At 42.8% G+C, this 6,547-nt stretch overlaps 1 long non-coding RNA gene across 3 annotated transcripts in view; it reads left to right on the forward strand.

The window, feature by feature from the left end:
- The window catches only part of LOC138176393 (uncharacterized), a 28,763-nt gene extending 22,558 nt beyond the window's left edge, over nucleotides 1-6,205 (forward strand). For all 3 annotated transcript variants that reach the window (XR_011172229.1, XR_011172231.1, XR_011172230.1), the window contains exon 8: nucleotides 157-6,205. This is a non-coding gene — a long non-coding RNA (uncharacterized lncRNA). The remainder of the gene's footprint in view (nucleotides 1-156) is intronic.
- Nucleotides 6,206-6,547: the final 342 nt, after the last annotated feature.

The following is a 6,547-nucleotide window of genomic DNA, read 5'->3' on the forward strand; positions in this document are numbered from 1 at the left end:
GGCTCAACTCACTGCCTGGCTTCTCACACACAATCTGGTGGATATTTAACATTTTGTCTTGTTTTCATCTTCATTAATCAATGAATTTCAGAGGTGTTTTAATTCGTATTTCTCTTATAATTAGAGACAACATAATTTAATATTTTTGTCAATCAGATACTGAACTTCCTGAAACAAACATCAATGTCATCTGGAAGAACAAAGTTTACCTCTTTCTACAACATCACAGAGTTAACTCTACAAACGTGCACAGAATGTAACAGGGTCAAAAGGAATGGAAGGAAAGGGAAGGAGAGGAAAAGGAAATAAGCATTTATTAAGAGCCTACTATGTGCCAGGCACTGTGATAACCACTTTACAAATATTATCCCATTAGATCTTCAAATAAACCTGTAAGGCAGGTACTACTATTATCCTCATTTTAAATGAGGAAACTGAGGCAGAAAGAGGTTCTGTGACTTGCTTAGGGTCACATAGCTAAGGAGATGAATGGTGGCATAGATTTGAGAGGCAGAGAATGATGAATATCCCAAACAAAAAGAGAATGGTCAAATAATAATGAACAACAGAGTAATAGACGGATGGATGGAGAAAGTGGGAAAATAAGAGAAGGGTGGGGTAGGGTTAGAGTTAAAGACGGACTCCTGGCCATAAATTCTTGTACACTGAGGGAGGTTGGAGAGGAAAAGCATTAGCAGTGAAGCACGAACAGCTCAGAAAACAGAGCAAGTCAGAGACTAGGAGAGCAGACAACGTTTGCAATGAACCGCCAAGTAAGAACACATGAGTAGACATAAGTATAAGTGATATTTGGATACCCAGAAAGATGACCTGAGTGAGAGATAGATGCGTTAATGACTGTACCAATTGGGAGTTGTATGCACAATGTAAGCTATGATCAGAGTGGTGGATGAATGAGGATACCTAGACAGTGAGAGAATGAGTGAAGAGAAACAGGAAGAAAAGAATGGACTGAGAAAGGCAGAAAGAGAAAGGGTGTGATGCACAGGAAAGAAAAAAGGAGAAAAACAAACTCTGATTTGTAAAGGAATGCAATATGAAATTGCAGAACTGAGGAACTAGGAAGATAAGAATGATTGGTGAGATGCAGCAAGAGATCTACTTGCCTATGCCTTGACAGAGAGGAAGGAAGCAATACATGTTGAGACCTAGAGAGTGAGAGATGTATGAATATAGATACTTCGGCACTGTCAATTAATGATTGTATAGATGTAGATGGGGAGAGCTAAATCCAGGTTTAGAACTCAAAAACAAAGAACAAATGAAAGATTTAGACAGAAAGAAATTGATGAATGGAAAAAGTGGGGAAAGCAGAGACACATGGTAAGTTTGATGAAGAGAACAAGAGGTGTATGGAGAGAAATCTATGCCAAGTGAGAGATTCATGGCTGGAAAGTCCTGTACATTTAGGTATGTTTGAAAAAAGGAATTTTAGGAATGAAGGATGGACAGCTGAGAAAACATGAGATATCCAGGAAATAATGTGAGATGTTGAGAATTAGACATACACTATTTGTAGTGAAGCACTAAGTGAGATGCAAGTGAATGCAGATGAGTAGAAGTGATGTTTGGCTGTTTAGAAATATCCAGTGACTGAGAGAGGGATGGGTAAACTCATAGACTTAGTGGGAGCGGCATGCGCAGAGAAAGCTGATCTCGGAATGATGGATGAAGACATAGAAATAGGAGAAACATGAAGGAATGAGGCAGAAAGAGAGGGTGAGGATGGCTAATAAACAGGCACAAAAAAGGTGAGAGATCCCAAAGCTGATGTGTGAATAGCTAGTCAAAGCTAGAGAGAAGGAAATGGATGAAGCAGAAGACATATGCAATATGAAATGTCTGCGCTGAGGAGAAGCAAGGAAGCAAAAACGACTGGTGAGGCGCAGCCAAAGAGACTGTTTCAAAGTTCCAGAGTGGGAGAAATGAATGCATATTAGGGCCCAAAAAGTTAGAGATGGTGTGAATGTAGATATTTTAGCATGGAGAGAAAAATGATTGTATAGAAGTAGAGAGGCAGAGATGAACACAGGTTTAGAACACAAATGTAAAGAACAAGTGTAAGAAAGACCTGAAGAGTAAGAGATGGAGGAATGGAAAAAGTGGGAAAAGGGAGATGGATGGAAAGCGAGAACAAGAGCATGACGGGTGTGTGGAAAGAGTCATACCGCATGACAGAACCTTGGCGGGTGAAAGAAGAAGCCAGCGAAGTGAAGGATGAATACCTGAGAACACAGCAAAAGCTCCAAAAGAACTGAGTATGCAATATTTCTAGAGATCCAGTGGCTGAGATCCAAGTACATTGAGTCAAGTATAAGTGACCTTTGGCTGCTCTGAAAGACCGCCTATGTGAGGGATGAATGGTGAACAAATGCAGAGAGTGATGGGTGAGTAGTTATACCCAGATTGGGAGAGACGAATTCAAGTAGAAACTTCAGCACTGGGATACCAATGGAAGGTAAGATTTAAGGAGGGGTCATGCTCAGGCTCCTCACACTCTCTGCCCCCCCAGTCATGTGCCACCACCATGGAGAAGCTCAGAAAGGCAGCTAACAATCAAGGTGAGTCAAAGAAAAAGGCTCCTCCCCCAAAGAAGATAGAAGACAGTGAGTATGGGAACATGGCAGAAGATGAAAAGAGCAGTGGGGAAGAGCTTGTGATCTCTCAGAGGAAGGGAAAGAGACTGGGGCTACACCAGCAAAGAAGGTACCACCAGCCAAAAAAGCTATTGTTGCCATCACACTGGGCAAGAAAGAAGCTGCTCCAGCTAAAGCAGCAGCCATCCTAGCAAAGGCAGGAACCCCTCTGACCCCCACCCAGCCCTGGAGAAAAGGGCAAAAAATGGGAAGGATGACAAGAAAGTGACCACTGAATCTGAAGAAAGGACAGCAAAGATGAAGAGGATAAAAAATCAGAGTCCCCCAAAGCCACAAAAATGGGAGCAACTCCAGGTAAGCACACACCTGAGGATGACGAGGAAGATGATGGTGAGGAGGCAGAAGAAGATGAGGATGACCTGAAGAAGAGGCTATGGGTCTCACACCTGCCAAAAGGAAGTGGGCTTCTTATGAAAGCTGCTCCTGGGGAAGCAGGGAAAGTCAAAGAATCAGAGGAGGAGGAAGAAAAAATGATGAGGGAGAAGAGGAACTACATGACAAAGAAGCATCAAGAAAGAGGAAAAGGACAAGGACAAACAGAAACCTCACAAAGCCAAGAAACAGGCATTGGAAGCTGAAGCATCTACAAGTTTTGCTCGCTTTGCTAGTAACCTAAACTTCAACAAAACTGCTTCTGAGCTAAAATTGGCATCACGGACATCTTTGCAAAAAAGTACCTCACTACTGTGGAGGTCCACATTGGTGCCACCAGGAAATTTGGTTATATGAAATTTGAAGCTACTGAAGACATGGACAAGGCTCTGGAACTCAGTGGCTCCAAAATGCCTGCCTCTGAAATACAATTGGAAAAAGTAAAAGACAAGAAAGATTGAAACACAAGGATACTCTTTGTCAAGAACCTGCCACAAAAAAAAAAGAACTCCAGGAAGTGTTTGAAGATGCTACTGTGGTCAGACTTCTTTGCACCAAGGACAGGACACCCAACAAAATTGCCTATTTAAGGCAGAATTTAAGTCAGAAGCAGACATGGACAAGGCTTTGGAATAGAAATAAGTCTAGTGCTCATTCTGGTCTACACAAGGAAGAAAAGGCAAGACTAAGAGAATGTAAGAGGTGGGGAGAATAATTCCTGAAGTAGGAAGAAGGACAGGCTGGGAGATTCAAAGACAGCGCTGATGAGAGCTTAAATGAAGAAAGTTCACAGGAAGTGTCTGAGAAGGCAATGTCCAGAAGCAAGGCCGACCAAAATGGTACATGATTACTGAAGCTGCCTCTGTGGAAAACACAGAAGAAACGTTGAATTCTTATGACAACACAGAAACTGAAGGCACAGCCATTGGCTGGAGCTAAAGGAACAGAACACAGTTAATACAGCACCATGGAGACAATACTATAAAACCCTGTTATTCAAAGGTCTGCCTTGAAAATATAACAGAAGAAACAGTGAATGATTCATTTCACAATTCTGTGGGAATCAGGATAGCCACAAAGAAGGGGACAGGGTTATGTCCCTTTGTTTTATGGACGTCAACTCAAAAGGACAAGATAAAGCTGCAAGAGTCCATGGAAGACACAGAGATCCATGGAAACAAAGGAAGTAAGCCAAACCCAGTAGCTCTGGAGGCCAAAATGGCCATCATGGCGGCCAACAACAGATCTTGGGGATGGCAGAGTCAGTGGTGGTTTCTGGAGCTCTCAAGCCTCAGAAAACTGGTCAGAAGGAGAATACAGGGGGATATTCGTTGGCACGGCGATTGGACTCTATTGCCCATACACAGTTCAAGGTCAAAATCAGAGGGCAAGGAAGAAAACGAGCAGGACTGGGGAGCCTGGTCACAATGAGAAGGCCAAGAGTGACCACGCCTCCCCTTAGGTCATATCGCCCTGGAAGAACTGAAACTTTAGCAATCCCCAGAGCGACATGGGAAACAAGAGAACAAAAACCTGAAGCTTGCAACGGGGAATTCTCCAAACGGGGAGCAGAGCACAACTATGCATAAAGGAGAAGTCAACAAATAAGACTGAAAAAATGATAAAACATAAAAAGAACTAGAACATGGGAAGTTGCTATGTGGACAATGAAGATACAAACGCAACTCTGAAGAAGACAACAAAATAACATACTCTCAATTCAAAGCCTCAAAGAAGAAAGCGAATTGATTTCAGTCATAGGAACAAAGATTTGAAAAATTAAAAAAAGGGGGTGGCTAGGTGGCGCAGTGAATAGAGCACTGGCCCTGGAGTCAGGAGGACCTGAGTTCAAATCCCGCCTTAGACACTTAACACAAAAACTAGCCATGTGACCTTGGGCAAGTCACTTAACCCCAATTGCCCCTCCCCCCAAAAAGGAAAAGAAAAAAAACAACAGAGGAAAAATTGGGAAAAGAAAAGAGAAAGATGTAAGAAAAATATTCTAAAGAGAGCCAAAATCAAGGTAAAAACGGCACAAAAAAGTTGGAGGAAAACAAGACCTTAAAATACCTTTTATAAAAAGAACCAAATGTGTACTGTGAATTATTGAGGTAGAAACTGGGGAATGAAGGAAGGGAAAAGCCAGGAATGAATGGAAGAGCACCTAAAAGAGGAAGGGATTGATGAATGGAAAAAGGTAGTAAATGAGCAATGGACAGAAAGGACAAGAGAGTGAGAGCTGGCAAGAGAACTGTACGGAGTGAAAGATTTGTGCCTGGAAATCCCAAGACATTGAGGTATATTTGGAAAACCAGTTTGTGAAGAAGGGCCACTTGAGAAAACACAGAAAGCCAGCTCAGTAAGAAGGGCGACACAGGGAGCATTAGATATGCGATATTTCGGTGGGAGCCGTCAAGGAGAGGCACGTGAAAGGATGGGCACAAAGACATGTCTTCCTCTTAAAATCAACCCCGGAGTAACAGAAGGCCCAAGACAATGGAATGGAACAAGTGGAATATGTATGCAAAGAGAAAGGTAACCCGTGAATGGCGAATGAATGAATCTAACTAGAGGGAGGAAGGCCAATGAAGAGAAGAAGGGAGAAAAGAATGGAATGAGAAAAAAGTGAAAGAGGGATAGGGTGAGGATGGGTGGCAAGAATGAAAGGTGATAACCAAACACTGATAGAGGAAGTGACTGTCAAATCTTTCTAGGAAGGAAAACATGAATGAAGTAAAGTGGGGAGTGTGACCCTTCACCAAGGACCACAAGGAAGAGAAGCAAAAGCCTGGAGACACAGGCAAAAAGGAATACTGGTAGGGGTTTGTGAAAGAGGGAGGAAGAAAGCCATGCTGACACCTAGACTGTGACAAATGGATGAATGCAAACACTGAATGAGTGGGAGACTAATGGGCCTTTAGATCGATGGAGGCTGAGAACAATGCATGTCTAGAACTCAGAGGACCAGAAAAAATGCAGGAAAGACCTGGACAGTGAGACAGGGAAGAAGAGAGAAAGTGAGAAATGAGTGATGGATGGAAAGGGAAACCAGCATAATGAGAGGTGTAAGGAGAGTGACAATGCATGTGAGATTCAAGGTGGGGTTTGCTGCACTGGGTGGTGTCAATGAAAGCCAAAGCCAAAGCAGTGAATAATGAATACCAGGAACAAAGCAGAAGTCACAAAAGGATGTACATGGAGAGAGTGAAGTAAGGAATGCCTGGAGAAACCCACTGTGGGAGATGCATGTGAATGGAGAGAAGTACAAATGAGGTGTTCCTACTTCAAAAGGAGCTTGAGTGTGAGATGTTTGGGTGAAGGACCAAGCACGATGATATTGCATGAATCGAGAGAACCTAACTGTGTGTGTGAGATGAATGGCCATAGAGAGAAAGTGAGAGATGTGTTGTGGAACAGAAAGAAGGAGAGAGGATAATGAATGCAGAAAGGCAGAAGGGGTGAAAGTGATGATGGGAGACACACAGACCCAAAGGCAG

The sequence above is a fragment of the Petaurus breviceps genome, unplaced genomic scaffold (assembly GCF_028583685.1).
Source record: "Petaurus breviceps papuanus isolate PSGF00001 unplaced genomic scaffold, PetGlider_PUasm1.0 88295, whole genome shotgun sequence".
Taxonomy (NCBI): Eukaryota; Metazoa; Chordata; class Mammalia; order Diprotodontia; family Petauridae; genus Petaurus; species Petaurus breviceps.